The sequence below is a fragment of the Acomys minous genome (genome assembly GCF_964271855.1).
Source record: "Acomys minous genome assembly, chromosome: 2".
Taxonomy (NCBI): Eukaryota; Metazoa; Chordata; class Mammalia; order Rodentia; family Muridae; genus Acomys; species Acomys minous.
Genome location: NC_140484.1, coordinates 137733851 through 137758032, shown reverse-complemented (window position 1 = coordinate 137758032; position 24182 = coordinate 137733851). Strand labels below are relative to the sequence as shown.

Below are 24182 nucleotides of genomic sequence, written 5' to 3'. Positions count from 1 at the left end.
CCCACATACAATTCAGAAAGAGACTAATCCAATAGGAAAAGTAGATACGAACAGAAAAATTAATTAAATATACATGACTAACACAAAGTTTTAAATTACACCGGGTGGACAAAGAGATGCAAATGAAAACCAGGTTTTCAAAACACATCTTGCTTGGCAATGGGTGGAGAGTGATCCTCACGGCTTGGCACAGCGGGAACATGCACGGGTATACATTTAGACACTTTGTGAATGGTGGCCATCATTTTAAATATGTATTGAGGGCCCCATATTTCAGATCCAGGAATATACCCTGCAGAAACACTGTGTTTTGAAACATTTCTGTGCCATTTCTTCATTCCACTTATTCATAGCCATGGAAAACTGGGATGATTGGAAATGTCTGTTATTAGGATGTAGTTAAATAAAAGATGATACGAACTGGGGATTATGTAAGTCTTAAAGCCTTAGACTTTTTCTTTTAAAGCCCATGGTTTGGCTCATATTAATGGCTCTGAACTCATCAGACTGCAAAAATGAAAGAAAACCCAGAGTTTAGAGATGACAGGGGGAGCAGTAACTCTCAAGTACTGGCTGATGAAGGTACCGGGCGGGGACCCAGAACTGGAACCACAGGGAGAGATTTATTTGAGGAGCTGTTGCAGCTGTGGTGACTGGCAAACCCATCGTCTGCTGAGGGACCTGGCACAGGCTGTAGGTACAGGACGGAGCTGCAGTTTGTGTTGGTTACTTTTTTCTTTGCTGTGACAAAATACCCGACAAAAAGTTAAGGAAGGAAAGAAGGAAGGAAGGGAGGGATGGAGGGAGAGAGGAAGGAAGGAAGAGAGGGAGGAAGGGAGGAAGGAAGGACAGGAGGAAGGGAGGGAGAAAGGAAGGAAGGGAGGGAGGAAGGAAGGAAGGAAAGAAGAAAGGAAGGAAGGGAGGGAGGGAGGGAGGGAGGGAGGGAAGGAAGGGAGGGAGGGACGGAGGGAGAATTTATTTTGGCTCACAGTTAAAAGGCACAGCCCATCATGGTGGCAAAGTCCGTAGTCAGAAAAGAGACAGATCAAAGTTGATGCCTAACTCCTTTTCTCCATTTTATTCAGTCTGGGACTCCACCCACATGATGATGTCACCCACATTTAGGGAACTAATCCAGCCTAGAAACCCCCTCACAGGCATGCTCTGAGGTTTATCTCATAGGAGATTCTAGCTCCTCTCAAGCTGGCCACAAATAAGCACCATGCAATTCAAGCCTGAAGGCAGTGTGTGGGCAGAACTCTCCCTACCTCCAGACAACCCACACTGTGGTCTGAAATCAGCTTTACTCAAAATCTTTGGATTTAAAAGTTAATATCATCTTAAAATACTTTCTCAGAGTCACCTGAAGATCAACTATCAAGATGCTGTGGCCCTACAAAACTCCTTTGTAAAACTAGTCATCACAAGTAGTGTATAAATTGTCTTTGGGAAACACCCTTGACATGTATATAAAGCTGAATGCTACTATACATCCTTTGTTGAATAGTCAACAGAAAAGCAAATGTGTTCTTCCCAAAAGGTATGCACAAGAATGTTCACAGCAGCACCGCTCACAAGAGCTCTAACTTGTAGGCTGGGCATCCCTTCTAGTGGTGTAGCTTAGCAGAAGTAAGGCTCTGGCTTCAGTCCCTAGTACTCACAAAGAAACAAAACAAAACAAAACAACAACAACAACAAAACACTTACCACTTAGAAACCACTCCAGAAGCCACCAGATGCATACGCTGAGATGTGGCCACACAATAAAACACAAGATTGCACTGACAAGAAATAATGTCCAACTCTAGGCAGCAGAACGCACTATTTTAGGCATGTACTCATTACAAAGGGGGTGGGGGAGGCCAGACACAAAAGTGACACCCTTACATATTGTGGCTGTCAGTCTGTTTTTTTAAGGCCACAAAGCTGTCCACACTAATCATTCTTATTGGAAGCCTGCAGCTAGAGTAAGGCAGGATAGAAATGAAGGGAAAGTCAGGGGCGCATGTGAAGGGCCCTCACACAGGCGTCTGGCTGAAGCCTCTCACCATCGGATAGAATTACAATACAATTAATAACACTTGCTTAAGGCCCTTCTCAATTGTAAACCTACACGTTCTAAGAATCTCATCAGAAAATCCCTTTACAGAAAAAAGACTTGTTCTCATCAGCTAGTGCAATCCTCGCGGCTCCTGCGTTTGTCTTAGCAGATTGTAACACCATGCAAGGCACTCCTGAAGCCTTATCTTGTCTATTGAAAAAAGAAGAAGCCAGGATGGGGAAAAGGAAGGTTTTCTTAGCAGTCCTTTGAGATGCAACTTGAGAACCACCAAGATGATACACAACCAATGTTCAGCACTTAAGAGCAACTCCCCCTTAGAAGTGCCCACCCCTTTGCTCTTGGGCGTGTCTTCCTTTCCAAGCACTACTTGAGAAGTGGAGACAGGAAATCTCTGGAGCAAGCAGCATAGCCAGAGCAGCCAACACATCAAGCTCCATGTTGAATGAGAGACCCTGCCTCAGGATATAACAGGAAGAGTGATTGAGGATGCTGCTCGATGTCAACCTCCAGCCTCCAGGCGCTTGCATCAGCACACAAACACGTGCAACCACACAGAGAACACGCTCGCGTTCACACAAACACACACATACAATGCCAGCTTATTATTGGTGGACATTAAGACTTTTCACACACATCAATGCATATGTATGGTCTGATGATCAGTTCCCACAAGTGTGAGGAAGAAGGTAGCCCCTTACATGTTAAGACAGACTGCAATAGCGCTCGTTCCCTGAGGCTATCTGGCTGGTTCACACCCTGGAGAGTTTTAAATAAGATGGCCTGCTGCCCCTTCATAACCACATATTTGGGCTCATCAATAATTTTAAACTTTGCCAATTTGGTAGGGGAAAAGGCTATTCATGTTTTACCATCATTTCTTTGACCATTTGTGAGCCCATACACTTCTTATATGCCTTATATTTCCTTGTTGATTTGCTTTAGAGTATTTTGTCCATTTTTCCATTAAAACATTTAACATTTTCCTTATCGATTTTTAAAAGCTCTCTATTTATCTGGGATATTGATTCTTTGTCTTCATTTTATTGCAACTTCTTTTCCAATTCGCCTTCTACCTTTCAACATTTTACAATGTTTATTTTTGCACAAAACTTTCATTTAAAAAAAAAAGTAGTTAAATTTAACAGTCTTTCCACGTATGTTTTCTGAGGCTTAAGACAAACTTAGAAAGGTCAATATCTTAATATTTAAGTATAAAAGGCATTATGAAAATATAGCACAGCACAAGGGATAACGTTCATGTATGTGCTTAGTCATAATACATTAAGAATATTATCACTAAGTCAAGCACAGACAAAGCTGTTGTTGAGCCAGGATGCACATGGCACCTTCTTTGGGAAGCTCTTACTTTCTAGCAACAAGGTAACTCTGGATTTCTTCCACTATGACATGAGAAGAGTTTCTAGTTACAGAATTAAACTCAGCATCCACATATCTCTTTCCTGCCCTCAGGTACTTTATAGCCAATGCGAACTTAAGAATATTTTGTTCATTGCCTAGTTATTGTACATATTAGTACCTGAACCAGATGATACAGTTTATGGGAAAAGTGTAGCAATAAATACTAAGTATATAATTCCCCAGTCTCATGTGGTTCCCATCACTCAAAAACATCAATCTAATTATCTATTAATCTATCTTTCCCCCAAGAATACAGGAGACCGAAAACCAGGAAGTAGAGCGGGCAAGCCCTTTCCTCTTAGGCCTTAAGATCCACTCCTGTAACTACATCTTCCCAGGGTCTCTCTTGCCTCTTTGGGATACGCATCATCAGAGCCTCCTGCTCATTCTAGTGCCAGGTGTTTTCCTGCCTCTGCCTTCTGATTTCTACATGAAATCCTCTGGAGTAAAAATCATGTGGCTGTTCCATCTGTCCACTTGTAGGACTCAGCTGCTACAGTTGACAGCAGCAGCAGCACTGCCTTTACCACTCGGCTTTGAGAAATGATTTACCGGTAGCAAGGTCAGTGTTAGGCCCCATTTCCTTCCCTCCTGCCAGTTCTGTGTCCTGGATTGGTTAAGCATATGTGCATGTATTTATGCATGTCCACAAGTGTGTGCAGCTGAGTGTTCTGTAGTAACTCAACACTGGAGCAGAAGTCCAGCTGAGTGAGGATCATGAGAGGGGTGATGCCTCCAAAGGTAGCTCTCCACCTACACCTCTCTTGCTTTTACCTCTGAGAGAGGATTCCCATCCCTGGAACAGGCCAAGTCCCTTCTTCCATGAGGTGTGGGGTCAGGGTACCAGGGAACCGGGAAGAGCTAGCTGGTCTGGAGCAGGAGTCATGTCCAACCCTGGAAATCTGTCTGGAGAGCAGCAGGAGTGGGCCCACTCCCTTCCCTTCCCAGATCTGTGCGTCCAGGTGCACATAGTCCTGCACCTCCCACAGGTGGTCAGGAAGCACAGCCGGGTTAAACTTCTCCTGTCCTTATAAGGTCATGTCCAGCAGGCATCTGGAATTCCTCTTCATGCAAATAAGGCATTCTCAGAACCTTAGCCAATGCTCACCCCAAATCCTTTACCCATCCCCCAAAGGTTTAAATAGCCTTGAAGCCTGCCTCCTGAGGTCTCCATCCACCCAGACTATCCCTGCCTTGCTCCCTCTCGGAGGGTCCATGGGTTGTGATGGTGGGAAGGCAATGTGGAATCAACTGGGCTTCAAATGCTGACTGTAAAGGAGATTCCTTCCTTTAAAGTAAGCACCCACTAAGCTTTTCAGGCACTCTAGCCACATTTCAAGAATTTCACATGTAGCAAATGTTACTGTACTAGGGGATAGTGTAAGGCATTTCAGTTTTCACATAAAAACACATTACAGAAATTCTTATATAATGGTATACAATTAAATCTATAGCTACAGATGTAGCTCAATGGCAGAACTCTTGACTATCATGTACAAGGCCTTGGGTTCAATCTCCAGTACTGAAAGAACAGAAAGGCATAAGGCTGCCCACTAAAGCATCACAGATCATAACTAAAGCATGGAGGACAATAGAACTTTTCATCTGAAAGAGTGTCAATGGCAGATTTACTTTATAATGTTATCATTTCCTAAGGATAATGTAGCTGGCTGGCTGTGGCATATCTTACAACCCCAACAATATGATGACTGAGGCAGGAGAATCAAAAAATTCAGGCCAGCCTGGGCTACACACACACACAGACACATACACAGATGTATGTGTGTATTTATATAACTATATTCTCACTATACAGTGAGGTATTGTTCAAAAAGAATTTACACAGTTCTATATGATTAACATATAATAAATGAGTTACGGAAATGTATAGTATTCTATGATTTTTTGAGTAAAATATTTTGAGTTTTATGGTATACATTTGTTTCTGCTTATCTTGTATATTATATTTTTTTCATGTGCACATGTTTTAGGACAAAGACTATCAGTAATAGTTCTAGGGGACAGAAGTAAGGTGTGGTGACTTGCACAGGAAACACTAATTTCTTTACAAAATTTGTGAGTCTAATTTTTTAACTTAAATTTTGTGGAACATAAAAATATGGAAAATGATACTGAATAATTTAAAAAAGCATGTATGTGCCTGGCACCTAGAATTAATGATGTTAGCCTTTGAATTTGTAATTTCTGTGTGTGGCCCACTGAATCTAACTAGAGCCATGTATGTGACTGGGTTGGCAGCTGTCACCAGAGCCTGGTAGGCTCAGCAGCTGCTTGGATCCTTTCAAGCAATCCTAGTCTGGCACTGTTTTAATGTAATTAACAGAGCAAGCACATAAGAATTGGTCCATCATTGACCAAAACAGTCTTGTACCTTCATTTCCATTTGAAACTGGGCTTTTTATATAAATTTTCACTTAGGTAGTTAAATATGCCAATGTTTTCCTTTAAGGCTTGTGTCCTGCGAACCCATTGTGAAGTGGGCACATTCAGGATTGATGCTAGCTCTATGTGCCTTTGTAAGGCAAGGCTGTGATGAAGACTCTTCAGTGACTGCTGCACTGCCCTGCTAGTGAGGATGGACTGAGATACATAACACACACAGGAGTGCACCTAAACACGTAACTAAATCTAACAAACGAAACAGTGTACCTGAAACTAGTGCCTGGGAAATAGGGATAACAGTTTCAGGCTCACAACGAGAACTCTTTTGGCACTTTAATAAGTTTTACTAAAATATCGAAAAACACTAAAAAAATCTGTTCCCCATTCTACAATCACGAAGCTATGTTTCTAGATTTTCCTCTAAGAGTAAACTTTGCCCGGTTTTTGTTTGATCTGTTGTTTGAGACAGGATCTTGCTGTGCCTTAGGCTGCCCAGGAACTCAACGCCAGCCTTGAATTTGCAATTCCCTTGATCCAGCCTCTGAAGGGCTGAGTGTACAGCGTGGATGAGTCTTCTGTAGAAGGCAGAGACTGAGACACACTTTTTTCATTGTGTGGAAACCATATAATAAAATGTGGTTGATATATTAAAAAATCAATCTCTTTATGCCATGTACACTTGTAACCTACAATTAAATCATTTCAGTTGTTTTCTCTTTTCCTCTTCACTTTGTATAATGTCTTAAGCCTTTTCCTTTGTCCATAACTCTGTACTTGGGCCTGCCTTGGCAGTTCAAGATTTAAGGTTGATTAGTTCTATAGTGATGTTGTCTTGTAGTCCAGTTCCTTAGCACTAAATCCCCATGATCAGTTATTCCTGTGATCTTACAGCTAGCTGTTGAACTTGTTTTGGTGGCTTTTGTATCCTGGAAAAAATTTAAAAGTTCATAATGAAAAAAAATTAATCTGTTCTTACTTATGGTTCTACTTTCCCTTTATACCAGAGGCCTTGGCCTCTGCCGCTGGCGATCTGTTATCAGTTTAGATACTGTCTGGTGCACATCACAGTGAAGACGTAAATGTTAACGGAGTATTGTATTTGATAACCTTCAGATTCTCTCTAACGTAACTAACAGCTAGGGTTTGGGCTGGGGATTGTAACTCAGAGATAGAGTGCTTGCCTAGCATATACTACCCCTTGTATTTGACCCTCAGCATCACAGAAATAAATAAGTGAACAGGCAATAAGTAACAAATCATTAACGCAAATTTTATTTTGAAGAGTTGAGGTTTATATAAACTTGAATAAATGGGAGGAAACATAAAGAGAAAAACATGTTCCCTCTTGTATATATACTGTTCAGTAACAGCATAGGAGAGGTTTTTACAGTGTCCAGGGGTGGAGCCTGTTTCTGACATTTTGTAGCAGACATAAGCACTGTCTTAGTCCTGGGGACAGGAGGTGCACCTGCAGCTTAGCTCCTGCTGCAGGGCACATCTGCCTCCATACAGGAGATGACAGGCAGAGCCTGAGGATCACGAACGCTGGAGCCACACTCATTGTCTCCTTGGTATTTGTAAGATTCAGACACTGCAATGATTCCATTTTCAGTGTTTCTAGCCCAGTTGTGTTTTTAAGAAGAGTTTTTTTTTTTAAAAAACCAAATTAGGCAAATTGATTATCAATCACTCGGTACTCTTTAGTCTGATGTGTAATATTTCAGTATGCTTATTTTTCTGACATCTCATCTACAACCAAAAGGCCAATGAGAAACCTGTCACTATTGCACATTGACTATGCCATAGGAAAATATATCAAACTAGACTTTTTGACACTGTGCATAAATGATTTGTCCCTGAGAACAAATACTCTAAGACAATCTGTGACCATGCTCTAAAACAGGATATGTTTCTGTTTTATTATTGGTATATCATTAAAGGAAAAAACTTTAATTATTATTAGTCCTCTTGCAGTCCAAACAATGTGAACTTTCCGAGCATTTATCTCTTTATGACTGTATGATTTGGTTTTTGTTTGGACTTTTAAAAAATTATTTAGTTTTAATATATGTGCATTGGTGTGAAGGTGTCAGATCTTGGAGTTACAGACAGTTGTGAGCTACCATGTGGGTGCTGGGAATTGAACCTGGGTCCTTTGGAAGAGCAGGTAGTGCTCTTAACTACTGAGCCATCTCTCTAGTCCCTTGTTTGGACTTTTTGAGACATGTTTTCACTCTGCAGCCCAGGCTGGCCTCAGACTACGGTGATCCTCCTGATTTGGCCTTCTCAGTGCTAGGCTAACAGGCATGCATCACTATGCCCAGTTATAAATAAATGCTCTGTGTATATACTACTCAACGGTAGCAATAATCTCCACAACATTATGCCATTGAGTTTTGCACAAAATTATTAAGGATTTCTTGGTTATACTTTATTTGTGATAGCATGTTTTGTTTTTGTTTGTTTGGTTAGTTTTTTGTTTGTTTGTGTTTTGGTTTTTTGAGACAGGGTTTCTCTGTGTAGCCTTGGCTGTCCTGGACTCACTTTGTAGACGAGGCTGGCCTCAAACTCAAAATGATCCACCTGCCTCTGCCTCCCAAGTGCTGGGATTAAAGGTGAGCGCCACCCGCCCGGCAATAACATGTAATTTTAATTGTGATTGCACGAATCTAGTTTGTGATCATTTGTGATGGCATGTACTTTACAATAGCATAAACTTTGCTTATAATGGCATGTACTGTGTGATAGCATGGATTCTGTTTGTGATAGTGTGCATTTTTCTGTTCCAACTTGTGACCTTGAGACACAGGACACCAGTGGATTTTATTTTATGAAGGCAAATGAATATGTCAGTTGGTAGGCGCTCAGGTACTCTTGTCAGATACACAGGTGTGAGAGATGTCTGTGAAGAGTCCCAGGAGAGAAAGGTCAGCTCAGCGCCCTGTGCTCCGGGAAGCACCACCAGCATGTCCAAAGGCCAGGCAGCTGCTGACTTCCACATCTGGGTGCACCCTACAGCTCAGCTCCTGCTTTCTCCTGCTCCACTCAGGTGCAGCCAAACATCACCTGCGACCCCAGAAGAAGGAAAGAGTCAAAGAGCCACCGCCACCTCTGAGAGCACCTGACGCTGAAAATGTTCCAGGTGTGAGCGAGAAAGCTACACTTTTAATAAGTTTATAGTTTGTGCAATATAGATTATGAATTTTCTGTCAAAAATAATAAAAATGAATTGAAATTTTTACTTCTTAGTAGTGACCAAAAACTAGGTAAATTTATTGAAATTTCAAGCAGGGCTGCGGGAGAACTGGTCGGAATGCAGCTTGAGGGCAGGTGTTTTCTGTTCTCAGCCTACTGACCAGAGCTCACTCAGGCCAGTCACATGTTGGTGGTGTTTGTCTGCGGAGAACTTAGGTTTCACTACACTGGTGTGTGTCACTCATGTTTGTTTTAGAGGAGTATGGTTAGGAAGCCCCTTCCTCTTTTTTTTTGTTAATGGTTTTTTGAGACAGGGTTTCTCTGTGTAGCCTTAGCTGTCCTGGACTCACTTTGTAGACCAGATTGGCCTCGAACTCACAATGATCTGCCTGCCTCTGCCTCCCGAGTGCTGGGATTAAAGGTGTGCGCCACCATCCCCGGCTGACCTTTCCTCTTTTTATATTACATGGTTTCCTATATTTTCTCAAAAAATTGAAGTTTGCCTTTCCACGTGCATGTCAAAGGACAAGGGAGTTATTTTAAGCACACTTTGAAGTAACAAATGCCTTTTATATGCATGCCCGTTGTTCCAGATTAAGCTTTTCCATTGCTTACCAGTTCCCAGGTTCCCACACTGCTTAGTAATGCCACCTAAGCAACGTCGCATTTCTCTACCTGCCTGGACCTGTTTCTGGGCTTTTACTGGGCCCTTTAGTTAAGGGCAGTTGTCTTCGTGCCTTAAATATCTTCTTGTGAAGATAACAGAAATTCCTAAATTAGATCTGTATTTTATATCGTAACACAGGGCAGCAGGCAGACACTGCTGGTCGCCTAAAACATACATGTCATCTCCGGCAAATGCATTGCAGGTCAAATATTAATAGTAAGGTGATGGCTAGAAATGTGAAACTCCTAAGAAAGCTTTACTGAGGAAAGAAACTCAGCCCTGTCTCCTGACTAACTCTAAAGCTGTCGATATCCAGGTCTAGGAGCCCTGGAGGCTCTTATGTGCTTCTTGTTTTCTTTGGAGTCTGAAAAACTAATAGAAATTTAGAAAGGTGAGGAAGTAAAACCCTGACTGAAGGTCACATTGAAAACAAGTGCAGTAAGAAATCAATATAAAAATGAAAAGCGTCTAGCGATGAGGATGTAGCTCAGTTGGTGGACTGATTGCCAAGGGTACATGAAGCCCTGGATTCCACCTTCAGGCACAGAATAAGTGAGAGGTAACATCACAAAGACTAAAATTCCAGCTTTAGCATGGAAGACAGGAAGTGCACAAGTTCAAGGTTCCATAGCAGGTCTGGGGGCAGCCTGAGCTTCGTAAGTCCCAGTCTCAGGGAAGGGTAGGGAATTCTAAAGTATGAAGTAATGTATAGTGAAGATGTCATAGGTATGACAAGCTATAACCTTGTCTATGTGGTGACACCTCACATACACAGCAAACGGTGTGCCGGTGAGCATGTGAAAAATGAGAACCCTTGGCCACTGCTGGTGCAAATACAGGCTTACTTAACTAGTATGAAAAACATCATGTGTATTTTACAAAAATCAAGACTTAAGCATAGGATACATGAGTCCCCTTCTAGGTGGGTAGATAGACAGACAGACAGTCAGACAGATAGTCAAAGGAAGTAAAATCCATAGCTCACAGTGATATCTGTACTCATTGTTTATGGTATTATTCACAACAACCAAGGCGTGGGAGCAACTCAGTTATCTGTCAGTAAATAAACAGACAGAGACAACATTGCTTACACACATAGTGGGATATTAAAAAGAAGGAGATCCTGAATTTGCAAACACCAGATAACCCTAGAGTTTATGTGAGGTGAAGTAAGAGAAGTACAGAAAGGGAAAAAAAAATACTGCTTTCTCATATGTGGAAACTAAAAAAAGCAACTGCATAGGAAAAGCACAAAAGCTGTTAGCAGATGTGGGGGAGGAGCTAGTGGATTGGGAAGTCATAGGTCAAAGGGTATACAATTGATTGTGCAGGATACATCTAGAGGTCAACTTCACAGCAGGAGCAGTAGGGTGAACCACAGAACACTATATCCTATGATTCGCTAAGACAGATTTTAGGTGTTCTTACCACACAAAAGGGCAAAATTGTGAGATGGCAGATGTGGTAACCTATTGTCAGTGGTCATCTCACTGTAGGAAAGAACCTAATAGAGATGACAGAAGAACCTGTGTAATCCACACGTACATCCCGCATATATGCACTGCGGTGTGCCTCTGGTTAGCTTTATAAAACTGTACTGTTTGTGACTGTTGACAGATTTTAGAGCATTTAAGAAGTTCCTCTTCATTCAAGAGGTTCTAATTAAATATTTAGAAGTGTTTGATTAAGTCTGAAATCAACATTTACATGTTTGCGAAATTTAATCCGTTTAGTGAATAAATTTTATTATTAGTTGTGAGCACGCTGTGTAATAATATTCAGCAGATTGTTATTGATATTTAACTAAATTGTAGATTTCAAGGATTAATAAATTAAAAGATAACTCTAAGTAATAATGTTAATATTTAGGGGTAACAATTTTTTGTCATGAGTTAATCTTACTGCCACAGCGTGCACAGCTTTAAGACTGAACTGACTGGAGTGAGGGGGACTGAAGACAAGACAGACACGGGCACAGAAAAGCTGGGATCTGGTGGGCCAGGCACTTTGATGGGGGAGGAACCAGCAACCCAGAAACTGAGCATGTGTATACCTTTATTTTATACAGCTGAAATACAGGTGGGCTAGGCTCACCTCAGTAGGGGGTCTCTGTAAGGGAGCTGTCTCAGGCTGCAGTCATCCAGGAGGAAGTGTGAGCATCCACACTCTAACCTAGGGAAAGCCTTTGCATTCCCATGGGCCTAAGACACTGGGGGCCATGCTCATGTCAACAACACACATTCACTGAGGACTTCATCCACTGCATACATTTCACAATGGCAAGAGCTACGCGTTTCCCCTAGTTGGCTTGGAAAAGAATGGCTTGCTACTTTGGCTGTTCAATTTTGCCATATGAGTTTTAGGATTAATTTGATAATTTCTGTAATATGTTCTGTATTTATTTTCATTGAAATTGTGCTGAACACATTAATATGGAATGAATTTTCCTTCTAGTGGGTACATACAGTATTTTACTTCTATGTCAAAAGGAAAAGCTTCCAATATCTCCCACTTAGGATGATACCTTCTTGCATTTGATGACTCTGATAAGAAATCCAATGTCAATTTTATTCTCTTCATTTGCATATGGCCTGGATATTAAAACCACGTCAGGAATATGATTTTCAAATGCTTTTCCCATTTTGTGAGTCATCTTTTACACTCTTTCATATTGTCTATTTCCTTTCTTAGTAAGGGTTTCATGTAGCCCAGGCTAGCTTTGATTTCTCTCTGCCTCCTGAGTGCTGGGAGTGCTGCTATTATAGGTGTGTATCACTGTCACCACGCCCAGTTGCTGCAGTGCTAGGATACCATCTAATGTCATGAAAATGTGATTAGGACTCCACTGAAATGTCAAAACCAAGATTTACTATGTAGCCCAGTCTGGCCTGGAACTCAGGATCTTCCTGTCTCTTCCTGCCCAGTGCTGAGATTACACTGTGCACCACCATGCCCAGCCCTGTTCCATTCCTTAAAGCACATCAATTCTTACCTATCTGACTTTTCCTGTACCCTTCCCATGCTATGGGAACCCTCTGATTAAAAGCTCTGTGAACCCCCACACAACAGCAACCCAAGTCAACTACAGGGGTGGCTTTTGCCTCCATTTCCGGCTCATGCTTCTCCTTGTCACTTTTCCCTTCACATGCTGGGACAGTCATTGTTCAATTTGTTTGCAAATCCCACTGCCCAAGGCTTTTTGTGGAAAGGAGTCTTCAGCATTTCTCCCAGCAAGTCTGAGTTCTACTCTGGCAAGCTGGACTTGATCTACACTCAAAATCAAAAGGTTGAGACTGAGGGAGCTAGAGAAATGGCTCTGTGGATGAGAGTCCTTACTGTGCAAGTATAAAGAAGAGAGTGTACATGCCAAGGATCCATTTAAACAGCATGGCCATGAGGCCTGTAACCCTAGAACCACGGAGAGAAAGGGCAGAGGATCCATGGAGCCTGGATGCCTCCTTTGATGCCCTCCTCAGTTTATACGTTATTCACTCGCATACATATGTGAATCTGGGGTCTGGACTACAGTCTGGGTGGTAGAGTACTAGCCTAGCACGCATGAGGTTCAAAGTCCATTCCCAGTCCTAACTCAATCCCACATGATGGTGCGTGCCTACAATCCTCGCACTTGAGAGATGGAGGCAGGATGGTCCCAAGTTCAAGGTCATCATAGCACAGGAAATTCAAGACCATGAGATCCTGTCTCAAAAACAAGCAGTACCACAAGATGAATCAGTGAGTAAAAGCACTTGCCCAAGCCTTACAACCTGACTTCAATCCTTGAAGCTCACATGGCGGAAGCAGAGAATCAACTCCTGAAGGTTGTGCTTTGACCTCCACATGCAATGTGGGACAAACACACACACAATATACAAACAAACAAATATAATTAAAAAAAATTAAACCCTTGCCCTTCTCTACAGCCTTACTGTCACATTATCACCTTGGGAGATAGGGTCCTGGGTTAAAACTCAAGTTTTTCCCAGTTTTGAATGTAACTATCATAATAGATTTAATACCATCACCATCATTATTATTATTATCATCATCATTATTATAGCATTTATCTTTCATTACTTGCCAGAATTATGCTTGTTTCTCATCTAAGTACATTACATATATTTCTCAAAAGATCCCATAAAAGTAGTATTATTTTCCTTATTTCACAGGCCGGGCTCAGAGAGTTACACAACAGAAGTTCTCTCTGGTGAAGACAATACCTCCGCCTGTCTGGAGCAGCTCTAAGAGTTCCTGGGGAGGCTGCATCAAAACTATTCAGATGATGATGGGAGGATCATTTTTATTCTGATTCTCTTGGTGTTATAGTTGGAGTGCAGACTGAATTCAGGAGCAGATATGAGAACTGGAAGGTGGAGTGAAGCGCTGCAAAGCACCATTGCAATCGTGAGTGTGGTGATGGGAATGAAAACAACCCCTGTAGGCCCACAGGGAATGGCACTATTAAGAGATGTGGCCTTCAAAACGACTCTGAGATTCCATCTTACACCTGTTAGAATGGCTAACCTGGAACTTCCCAGATATTATGTGAGTCCCTGGAATCTGAATGCAGGTCCTCATCTTTGTACAACAGGTCCTTGATAGAATGATCCATCTCCCTCAACTTTTATCTTTCTTTAAAGCAAGTAAGATTATTCATGAAATCTCCCACATTAAATTAATATTTTTAATTTGCTTGTTGTTTTGCAGATTTAATTATACTTAGCATATAATTCCTGGCTAAACACTTACTTAAAAACTCCATACATAAGGACATGATAGCTCCTTGTGTGTATTACATAGCAGTAAAATAATTTAAAACCAAAAAAAAAAATCATTAAAGGAAAATACTATCATTACCTTTTTCATGTGGAAGTAATGTCTTAAAAGACCAGGCATGATGGCACACATCTACAATCTCAGAACTTGGGTGAGAGAGACAGAAGAATTGCTACCAGCCTGGTCTACAAGTTCTAAGCCATCCAGAGCTACAGAGCATGAAACCACTTTTTCAAAAAAAGGTTGGAGCCGGCCATGGTGGCGCATGCCTTTAGTCCCAGCACTCAGGAGGCAGAGGCAGGCAGATTGCTGTGAGTTTGAGGCCAGCCTGGTCTACAAAGTGACTCCAGGACAGCCAAGGTTAACACAGAGAGACCCTGTCTTGGAAAAAAAAAAGGTTGGGAGTATTTTATAACTAAAATTTAGGAATGACACAAAACCAAAATACAGTGTTGTCAACTGAATAGTTTTTAAAAAACAAACTCATTGCCCCAATGGCTAATGTCTTAGTTAACAGTCGTAACTGCAATGTCATCAGGGTCCAGCATTTACCTGAGGGTTAATGTGAGGCTGCCATACCTGCAAGGGCTCAACAGTGCTGCACTGTGTGTGGGACCAGAACCCACCATGAGGACGCAGGCCATTGTTAAAACAGCCATCTGTCACACATAGCATCGAAGAACTACACCAGAGGAGGGACACAGATATCAATCTAGCCTGCAAATATTGTGAAGCCACGCAGAGGTGGAAAAAAATTAAGCATACGCCACTAAAGAAATTAATATAAAACAATGTCCCTGATGACAAGAGGCAGTATCCTTGAGTTGGAAATGGGTGTGTCTCTTATCATCAGATCAAAGGAATTAAGTTATCAAAGAGTAACTTAATTTCTCAGATTACAAATTCACAGAACTTTAAATCCATGCAGCTAGACAGAATAAGAGGACCTAAGATGCAGAGGGAGTGGGAAGAAAAGAGTCTAGGAAAATACACACAGAGCACTTAGGGGCTGTGTCTTCTTACCACAGATCAATTATCTTGCTAAGTTGCTCTTCTCTCTGAAGGAAGAAGAAAAACATTTCCCAAACCGCAATCACAGAAAATTCCTCACTAACATGATTCATGGGGGCTGGTTTTAGGGAAAAGTACACACTGGCAAGATAAGGAGCCATATCTTAACATGCACAGGTTGGGTACCAAGAGACAACTGTGGAGTAGTAGAAACAAACATACTTCAATAGGTATAGGGTTTCAAAACAGCCTAAGAGGCTTTAAAATTATATCACACATTTGCAAAGAAGACGAGAAACAGGCAGATCAAGGTAAACAGTAAAACAAAATGGAGTTCTGGTGGCGGAGGATGTTTTTGTGCACACAAATGTTGATTTCCATATGAAAAGATCTGGCTGTGGTCCAGGCTTTGACACTGTCATTATTATAAAGCATCTTCTGTCTTAATGGGTTATAACCACTGTTCTCTATCACTTTCTGATTAGTTAAATAAAGAGCTAAACAGCCAGGAGCTGGGTAGGAGAGGAGAAGGTGGGATTTCTAAGCCCAAAGAGAGGGTCTCAGGTGGGGACCAAAGAGAGAGGTTGCCCTCAGGATGGATGAAGACGCAGGTGTCAGAATGAACTAAGACGGCAGGTAAAGAGCCACATGACAGGACATAGACTAAACACAGGTTACGAGAGCTAGTTGGGAACAACAGTAAGCTAAGACCTAAAGCTACTATAAATAAATGTAAGTCTCCATGTCAGAGCTGTGATGGGCATGGAAAAAAAATACTTGTATCTTACATTCTAGTTCTTCAGGAGATTGTGCAAGGGTTTTAAGCATGACTATTATAAACAAGCATAAAGACGGAATGGTATTCAGATACAGCCAATGGACAGCTCATTCTCTATGGTTGTTGGGGGAGAAGGGACAGCCTCTGATTTGATCACTTCCCCTTGGTGGGGACGCCCATCAGGCACACAGAGGGAGGAGGATGCAGACTATCCTGATGAGACCTGAGAGGCTGCAGTCATATGGTGGGGGAGGAGGTCCTCGTCTGTCGGGGGGGGGGGGGGGGGGGGAGGGGGATAGGGCGGAAGAGGGATGGAGAGTGGGGACGGGAAGAGACAAGCAAGGAGATAACAATCGAGATGTAATCTGAATAAATTATAATAAATTTTTAAAAAGATTTAATGGTAGAGCTGGACACATAATATAACCTAGCACATGAGAAGTGGAGGCAGAAGGATTGCCATGAGTTTGAGGACTGACTGGTCTTCCTAGTGAGATAAGTAAGTAAGTAGATGTTATTTAAACAAATTCTGAGTCCATAATCATTGACACAAACATGTAATCATGATTTAAAAAAAAAAAAAAGGGAAAGCTCCCTTGCAGGAAAGAATGCTGGTGAATGAATGAAGATGGAATGGGAAAATTAGAAAATTACCATTTTACAACCACAATTTCCCAACTGATTTATGTAAGGATCATGAATTGAGTCTATGTTAACTAGGTGATCAGTGACTGGGGAACATGTAATTCATATTATCTAAATGTATCACTCCATAATTGGGCCATTATTTCAAAGGAGGTGGTTCATTTATCACAGATCTAGTGAGCCTTGCCTTAATTACATCATTGAATTTAGCACTAAGACTGAGACAACTTGACTTTATGTCCTGTGCCTCCTAATCTGGCATAAAAGCACAGCATCACCTCTCTTAAAGTTGTTTTGCTTTTTAGACAAAGTCTCACAGAGCCCAGGTTGGCCTTGAAGTCACTGCGTAGTGATGCTGCTGCTGAAAGCCTGATCTTCTTACCTCCATCTCCAAGTCCTGAGATTATGTTGCAAGAGTCCACCACATAGGCACTGATCAAATGCTGATTTTTGTACCCAGAGATCTGACTGCAGATTTTATATATAAATTATTTACTTTATGTTAATTGGTATTTTGCATGTATGTATGTATGTATGTATGTATGTATGTATGTGTGTATGTATGTATGTAGTACATATGTATGTACATTGTGTATGGGTGCAGAAGCCCTGAAACTGGAGCTACAGACAGGTGTAGGCTATTATGTGGGTGCTGGGAATTGAATCCTGGTCCTCAGAAAGAACAGCCAGTGCTCTTTAACCATTGGGCCATCTTTCCAGCCCTCAGAAAGGAACTCTTTATTGCTGTACAGAGAACTTGTCCAAATCACACAGCCCCAGAGCCTTATATCCCTTTGTCTTTTACACACACACACACACACACACACACACACACACACACACACACACACACACAAATACATCTTGGTTGTCACACTTTGCAAACAAAACAAAGCAAAACAAAAAAGCCAAAGTCAGTACACTTAGGAACGTCCCTGGAACTATGGACTAGGACTTGGTGGGTTAGGGCTTTGTTTACATTTGGGCAGCTGTTGGGGCTGCCATGCTGGGTTTTGAGGTCAGAAGGACGTCAGTTGTGTTAATGCCTGGGGGCCTATTACAGTTATAGGTATGCACCAGCTCTATAGCACCAATTCAAAAAGTATTCTGGCCAATAAGGATTAATACAAATTATATGAAGCCTCAGACGTGCCCTCAGATCTCAAGAAACCCGGAGGACAAATGAACAAGTGTGATGACGTCATAATGAAACAATCAGCCCAGTGGAGAATGTGGACGTTCCACAAAGAGCAAAATCTGGCAGAATTTCCACTGATTTAAACTGTCTAAAGAGACATGGCATCCCCAAGACAGGAAAGATGTCTTCTTCAAGGCTGTCAAATACAAATAACCAAAGCACTAAGAATGTAACATTTATATAATTCCTGATTGTGTCATGATTCTTCTTGCTCTAGGTAGTTTATTGTATATATGTGTAATAATATAAATGTATATGTAAAAAATGAAAAATGTTTAATAAATTAAAAAAGAGATGGTATCCAAATTTAACCTGTTATTTTTATTGATCTTGTATCAAAACAAATAAGCAACAAATAAAACCAGAAAAAACATCTAGTGACAGCTGGGAAATTTTAAGATGGATTAGGTATTAGTAGATCATTGTCAGTGTTTGCTCTTTGTTTGTATTAGGAAAATGATATTAAATTTATGTAAGAGGATATTTTTATTCTTGAGGGACTTGAGGCCATGCATGTATATATAGTTAATCATAACTGTAACTTACTTTCAAATAGATCAACAAAAATAGATAATAATTGTATTTGTTTGTTTCTTTGCTTATTTATTTATGCTAAGATTGGCCAAAACCAAGAGACAGAAGTAGAAACAGAGACAAAACAATAATAGCCAAAGCCAACAATTAGAAATCTGAGTGAAGGGTATATGATAATTCATCTAGTCTACTTTTTTTTTTTTTAGATTCATGAAGGTTTTCAAAAAGAGTTGGGAGTAAACGTTAACTAAACAAATGGCCCAAACTTACTTGGTGCCTTCTTTGATGTATTTCTCTCAGTTATGTAAGGGAAATAAAACTCTCAACTAGAGATTGGGAAAACAAATGGACAAAATATAGTCAATGTTGCCAACTAAAAAGAGAGCTGATTCCAAGCTAGAAACAATAGCAATGCAAGCAGACTTAGCTCTATGATGCTGCAAAAAGCCTTGAAAGGGAAAAGACTAAGAAAGACCCAGAAGAAGCAATTCCAGATATATATATATATATATATATCCCCTTGTCCACCTTCCACAAATGTCCACCCAACCTCTGGGCCTGGCTTAGGCTTTTGAAACCTTAAAGTCCCCGCCTCCTGCCCCACCCCAACTTCCTCCAAGGAGGCCACACTTCTAATCTTTTCAAACAGTGCTACTCACTGGTGACTATGCATCCAAACATACGAACCTGTGGGACCATTCTCATTCAAACAGCCACAAATGCAACTCTATTTCATTTCAGGACCAGAAGTATCAATATCCAAGTGTTCAATTTTAGAGACAAAGACAGAATTTTTGTAGAATATGATTTATGTAAGCCCAGGAAAGAGAAAATGGAAAAAAAAACCAGCCCAAACTTTCAACATATTAGTTCAAAAATAATCCTTGAACTGAAGGACATGAAGACCCACTAAATGCACAGTACAGTAGATAGAAAATTTTTCACAGCAGGAAATATCATTAGAAAAGGCCACAGAGGACATACCATCACCTCTTAAAGAAAAAAGAGGACCACAAAAGCATCAGATACCAGAATGTTATAATTGTTTGAGCTGTGGATAACACGTGCAAAGATTCAACAAGCAGGATTTTTCGGGACATGTTCTCTCTAGCCAAGAGTTTGCTATCAGTATTCTAGATTTAAAATACCACTATTCAATAATGGACAGTTTGGGGGGATGTGGAGGGGGAACTCACAAACACTCACCACTGCTCAGGTCCTCTCTTCTGCTCCAGCAGCACCATTGTCTTTCTCAGAAGCAGAGGGGTCTCTTTATTAACAGAGCCTGTTCAGCAAGCATTTACTATCTCTCCTCATGATCCTCCTAAAATGATAGTAAAGACATTTTTTAAAAAAGTAAGCTTTTAATCCTGATGCCCCTTTCTCAAGCTTTTGTTGTCTTTTCTATGTAATTGTCTGCAATGTTATTTTGCTTCTGGCCTTTGTCTATTTTACATTTACTTCACAATCTACCTTAAAGTATAGAACCATGTCTTTATTTGGATTCTCTATTCTATCTACTTACTTTTCTAGAAAATATTATCAAAGTTTTCTTTTTTCTTTTTCCTTTTGATTGTTCCCCCGCCCAACACACACATATGAAAGAGTTGTTTTCTAAGATGTCTTTACTTTCTGGAATAACTGTTCACAGATCTCTTCAACCATATAATGTTGTATGTGATGGGAATTTTTTCCTTACTCATATTATACTGATTCTGTCATTTCCCCCCTGTTGACATTCACTTTTTTTTCTGAAGATGTTCTCATCTCTCATTCCCTGGGTTTCATCTCCAGAAAGTAGGAATGGCAAATGCTATCTTGTTAGTCAGCTGCTTGGGCTACTGCGTGAAGACAAAGGAACTGTAATTATGGACATTTTATTTGGGAAATGTTTCTGGTCTTGATGAAGAGGTGCACTCGAGTTCTGGGTGTTATTTTTGCATCCCCTGCAATAGAATGATTCAGGTGTCTGATGAGATTTAAAAAAAAAAATCAATTCAGAATGATGAGATGTTACCTTTCACTCAAACAGCTTGAAGGAGTTTGCTTCAGTCATAAAAACGCCTTTCAGAAATTCACTAGAATTATGCTAGGCAGTGTGTGCTTTGTTTATGAATCTGGTGCTTCCTGGAGCTGCCCAACAACAATTGCAGGTGTCTTTTCCTTGTTGCATACAGGAAATACAGATTTGTGATTTAGCAGTTGTCTGCAATGGCTGCCAAATGCTATGCAAATAAGTCTGCTGCAAAGCCCTGGCTCCTTCATTCATCAATCCATCCATTCAATCACCATATGACATATGTTGAACACCTACGAGATGCCAGGTTGGAGGGAGAATCTGAGAACAGCAGTGACTATAGCAATCCAATTTCCTACGCGTAGTGAATGGTTTTGGGAACAGCAAGTGTGTAAACTAGGAACTGCAGCCCATTATAAATGCTGCAACTGAGATACAGTCAGGATCCTCTAGGGGCACAGAGTGTGAAGAACTTAAACCTACATCTTGTGAAAGAGAAGTCTCGGAGGAAGAGACAATGCTGAGGTGGATTTTGAATGATACTTAAAGAGTTTACAAAGTCAGCAACATCATGCTAGAAAGAGAGGAATATTTTGCATGAAATCTGAGGTTTAGGAAAGGTCACATACATATAAAATGATAGTCACATGTAAAAAAGGAAAATGAGCTCTTATTTCTGGTTTTCCTGATTTATAAGGCATGTAAAATGTGTATGAAAATGCTTCTCATGGCAAAAGTTTTAAAACGCCCATACCTGTAATCCCAGAACTGAATCCAAGTCAGGAGGATTGTCCTGAGTTGGAAGCCATCCTGATCTACATAGGGCAGTAACAGACCAGCACTGGCTACAGAGTGAGATCCCAGCTCAACAAAACAAAGCAAAACAAACAAAAATATTTCAATGGCTCTTACATGCCAAAACAATACACTTGGATTCTTCAATCAATCTATGTCAGAAACATGTCAGTTAAATTCTTCATCGTGGCTGGCAAGATGGCACTGTGGTTAAAGGTGCTTAGTGCCAAGCCTAAAGACCTGAGTTCAGTCCCCAGAAGCCACACAGTAGGAGAGAACTGACACCTGAAAGTTATCCACTGATCTATACATACACTAAGACATATGTCCCCACACAAACACACAAACAAACAAAATTTGATCCTTTTTCTGAAGTTCATGTTTACTTATTGTATTGATTAGTCATTTATCCAATAGAACTATGAATGTTATTGACAATTGGTATATTGACAAAGACTCTCCTTGATCAAGGTTTATTCACGGTACAATGAGCTTTCTCCTAAACAAGGGCTAAACTTTGGAGCCCATTCATGCGAGGGCTGCATAATCCAGTTTTAGCAAAATCCCCCTAAATCAGAAGAGAGGCCCTTGCCCTTGATATCTGACTTACCTTAATATCAGATCAAGTTTCCAACCCGTAACACCTGACCACCCTAGCCTGCTTCCAGCAAGGACTAAGTGTGGTGAGAATCCATAAACCCTGTGTCTATCTTGATATCTGTAAGTTTCCATCCATTGACCCCCACCTCGTTCTGCTTGTTGGTATAGACTCCCAGCTGCTTTTTGTTATACTTGGAATTGATCCCAGCTCTACCCTGATGTCTCAATTCCCTTATTGCAGTGGTTCCTTAAGAAAATCTACTTTCAGACTCTTACTGCTGCCTGGCCATGTTTCACTTTGACAGCTTCACACATCTGTTTTCTTTGAAAGAGAGATGTAGCATTTTATCTCAAAGACCATTGCCTGTGTCGGCTACCTTTTGATTGATAGATATGGTTAATCTCTCTGCTTAATATTTTCCTCGTGTGGGCATATCAGTAAATATATCAGGGGACAGTCTCCACGGTCTGTGAAGCAAGACACTCATAGTAATCAAGTAGTTGAAATTTAGAGGAATAAGAATTAGCCATCTGCTTTAATAAACTACACAATAAAAATAACAACCTGGGCCAAGGCAAGGGTACTGTGCACAGTGACGGTTGAGATGAGGTGTCAGTCTTTAAAGTAATTAATAAGGAGAATGGGCAAAGTTTAATATTAGAGGTCAGAAGGGAAAAAAGCGAGATAATACCCACATTTTTGGCCAGCCTTTGTAGCTGGATAACATTTCCATGAACATACATTGCAAAGCAAAGATACGTTGAGCTTAAGATATCTTGCAAATATAAAAAAATTTAGCTAAACACAGATATGCACAAACATAGACATACCTATGTTTGTATAATGTATCTACATTTAAACTCAAGTGAGATATCAAGATTAAAGACTTTGGTTAGGTTATTATACAATAATTAAATCTTTGAGTACAAATAAGTTTAATTAATGGAATCAATTAATTGATTTTTAATATTTAGTTATTTTATGTGTATATATGCACCTGAGTGCACATGTGTGTGTAACACATGCATGCAAAAGCCTGCAGAGGTGAAAAGAGGGAACTAGATCACCTGGAATGGGACGGTGTTAGGAAACAAATTTTGATCCTTTGCAAGAGCAGCCAGTGCTCTTAACCATTTCGGAACTATTTCTCTAGCCCCAAGGTCACTTAATTTAAATGTTTAGAATATAAATATATACAAAAGTAGGATATTGGTTAATAATAAAACACATAACTAAGTGGAGAAATAGGAGCTAACAAAGACCTATAAAAGAAGAAAAAAGTTGATTGAGGGGTTGGAGAGGTGGCTCAGAGATTAAGAGCACTGTCTATTCTTCCAAAGCTCCTGAGTTCAGTTCCCAGCAATCACATGGTGGCTTAAAACTATCTATAATGAGATCTGGTGCCCTCTTCTGGCATGCAGGTGTACATATGGGCAGAATATTGTATAAATAAATAAATAAATAAATAAATAAATAAATAAATCTTTTTTTTTTTTAAAGTTGACTGAAAAGCCAGGGAGGAGACTGTACTAAAGGACCGGTCAGCAGAAAGTACAAGTGTGAAAAGAAGTGAAGTGGTAGACTGCATTGCCCATCTGAGTGTGCTTTATGAAGTTGACAACAGTCATCTTGGGGGGAAAAGTGCTGTGAATCACAGCCTACAACTCATACTATTAATAAGAAATGAAAGAAAAGAGAAAGTATAGTAGGGGCTGAAGGGATTGCTTGCTCAGTGGTTAAGGTGTTTGATACCCAAGCATCAGGACCAGAGTTGAGAGCCAACAACAACAACAAAAAAGAGGTGGTCTCTCTTGGAAAGTGCTGGGCAGGCCATCTGAAAGTTCTGTTAACTGATCTGAAAAATTAAGGAAGTCAGCAAGGATTTCTGTGGAGTATTTCTTTTAAAAGTATATTTCTGTATTAAGAAATATCAAACTAAAGGTCTGAACACTCAGAAGAATTAGAGAAATAGGAAGCGGCTGCCTCCTGAGAACAGAAGTCTACACTGAGCTAGATTTGGGGAACAATGTAGAACATTCCAAAGGAACTGGAAAAATCAATTGAAGACAGGTCAAAACCAC

The 24182-nt window shown here is 40.6% G+C and overlaps 1 long non-coding RNA gene across 1 annotated transcript in view; it reads right to left on the bottom strand.

Annotated features, from left to right (window-relative positions):
* Positions 1–23007, bottom strand: part of LOC311592866 — a 39902-nt gene extending 16895 nt beyond the window's left edge. Inside the window, exons 1-2 of the long non-coding RNA XR_014777526.1 lie at positions 21460–23007; positions 19895–20012 (exon numbers count right to left, since the gene is read on the bottom strand). This is a non-coding gene — a long non-coding RNA (uncharacterized lncRNA). The remainder of the gene's footprint in view (positions 1–19894; positions 20013–21459) is intronic.
* Between the last annotated feature and the right edge of the window lie 1175 nt (positions 23008–24182).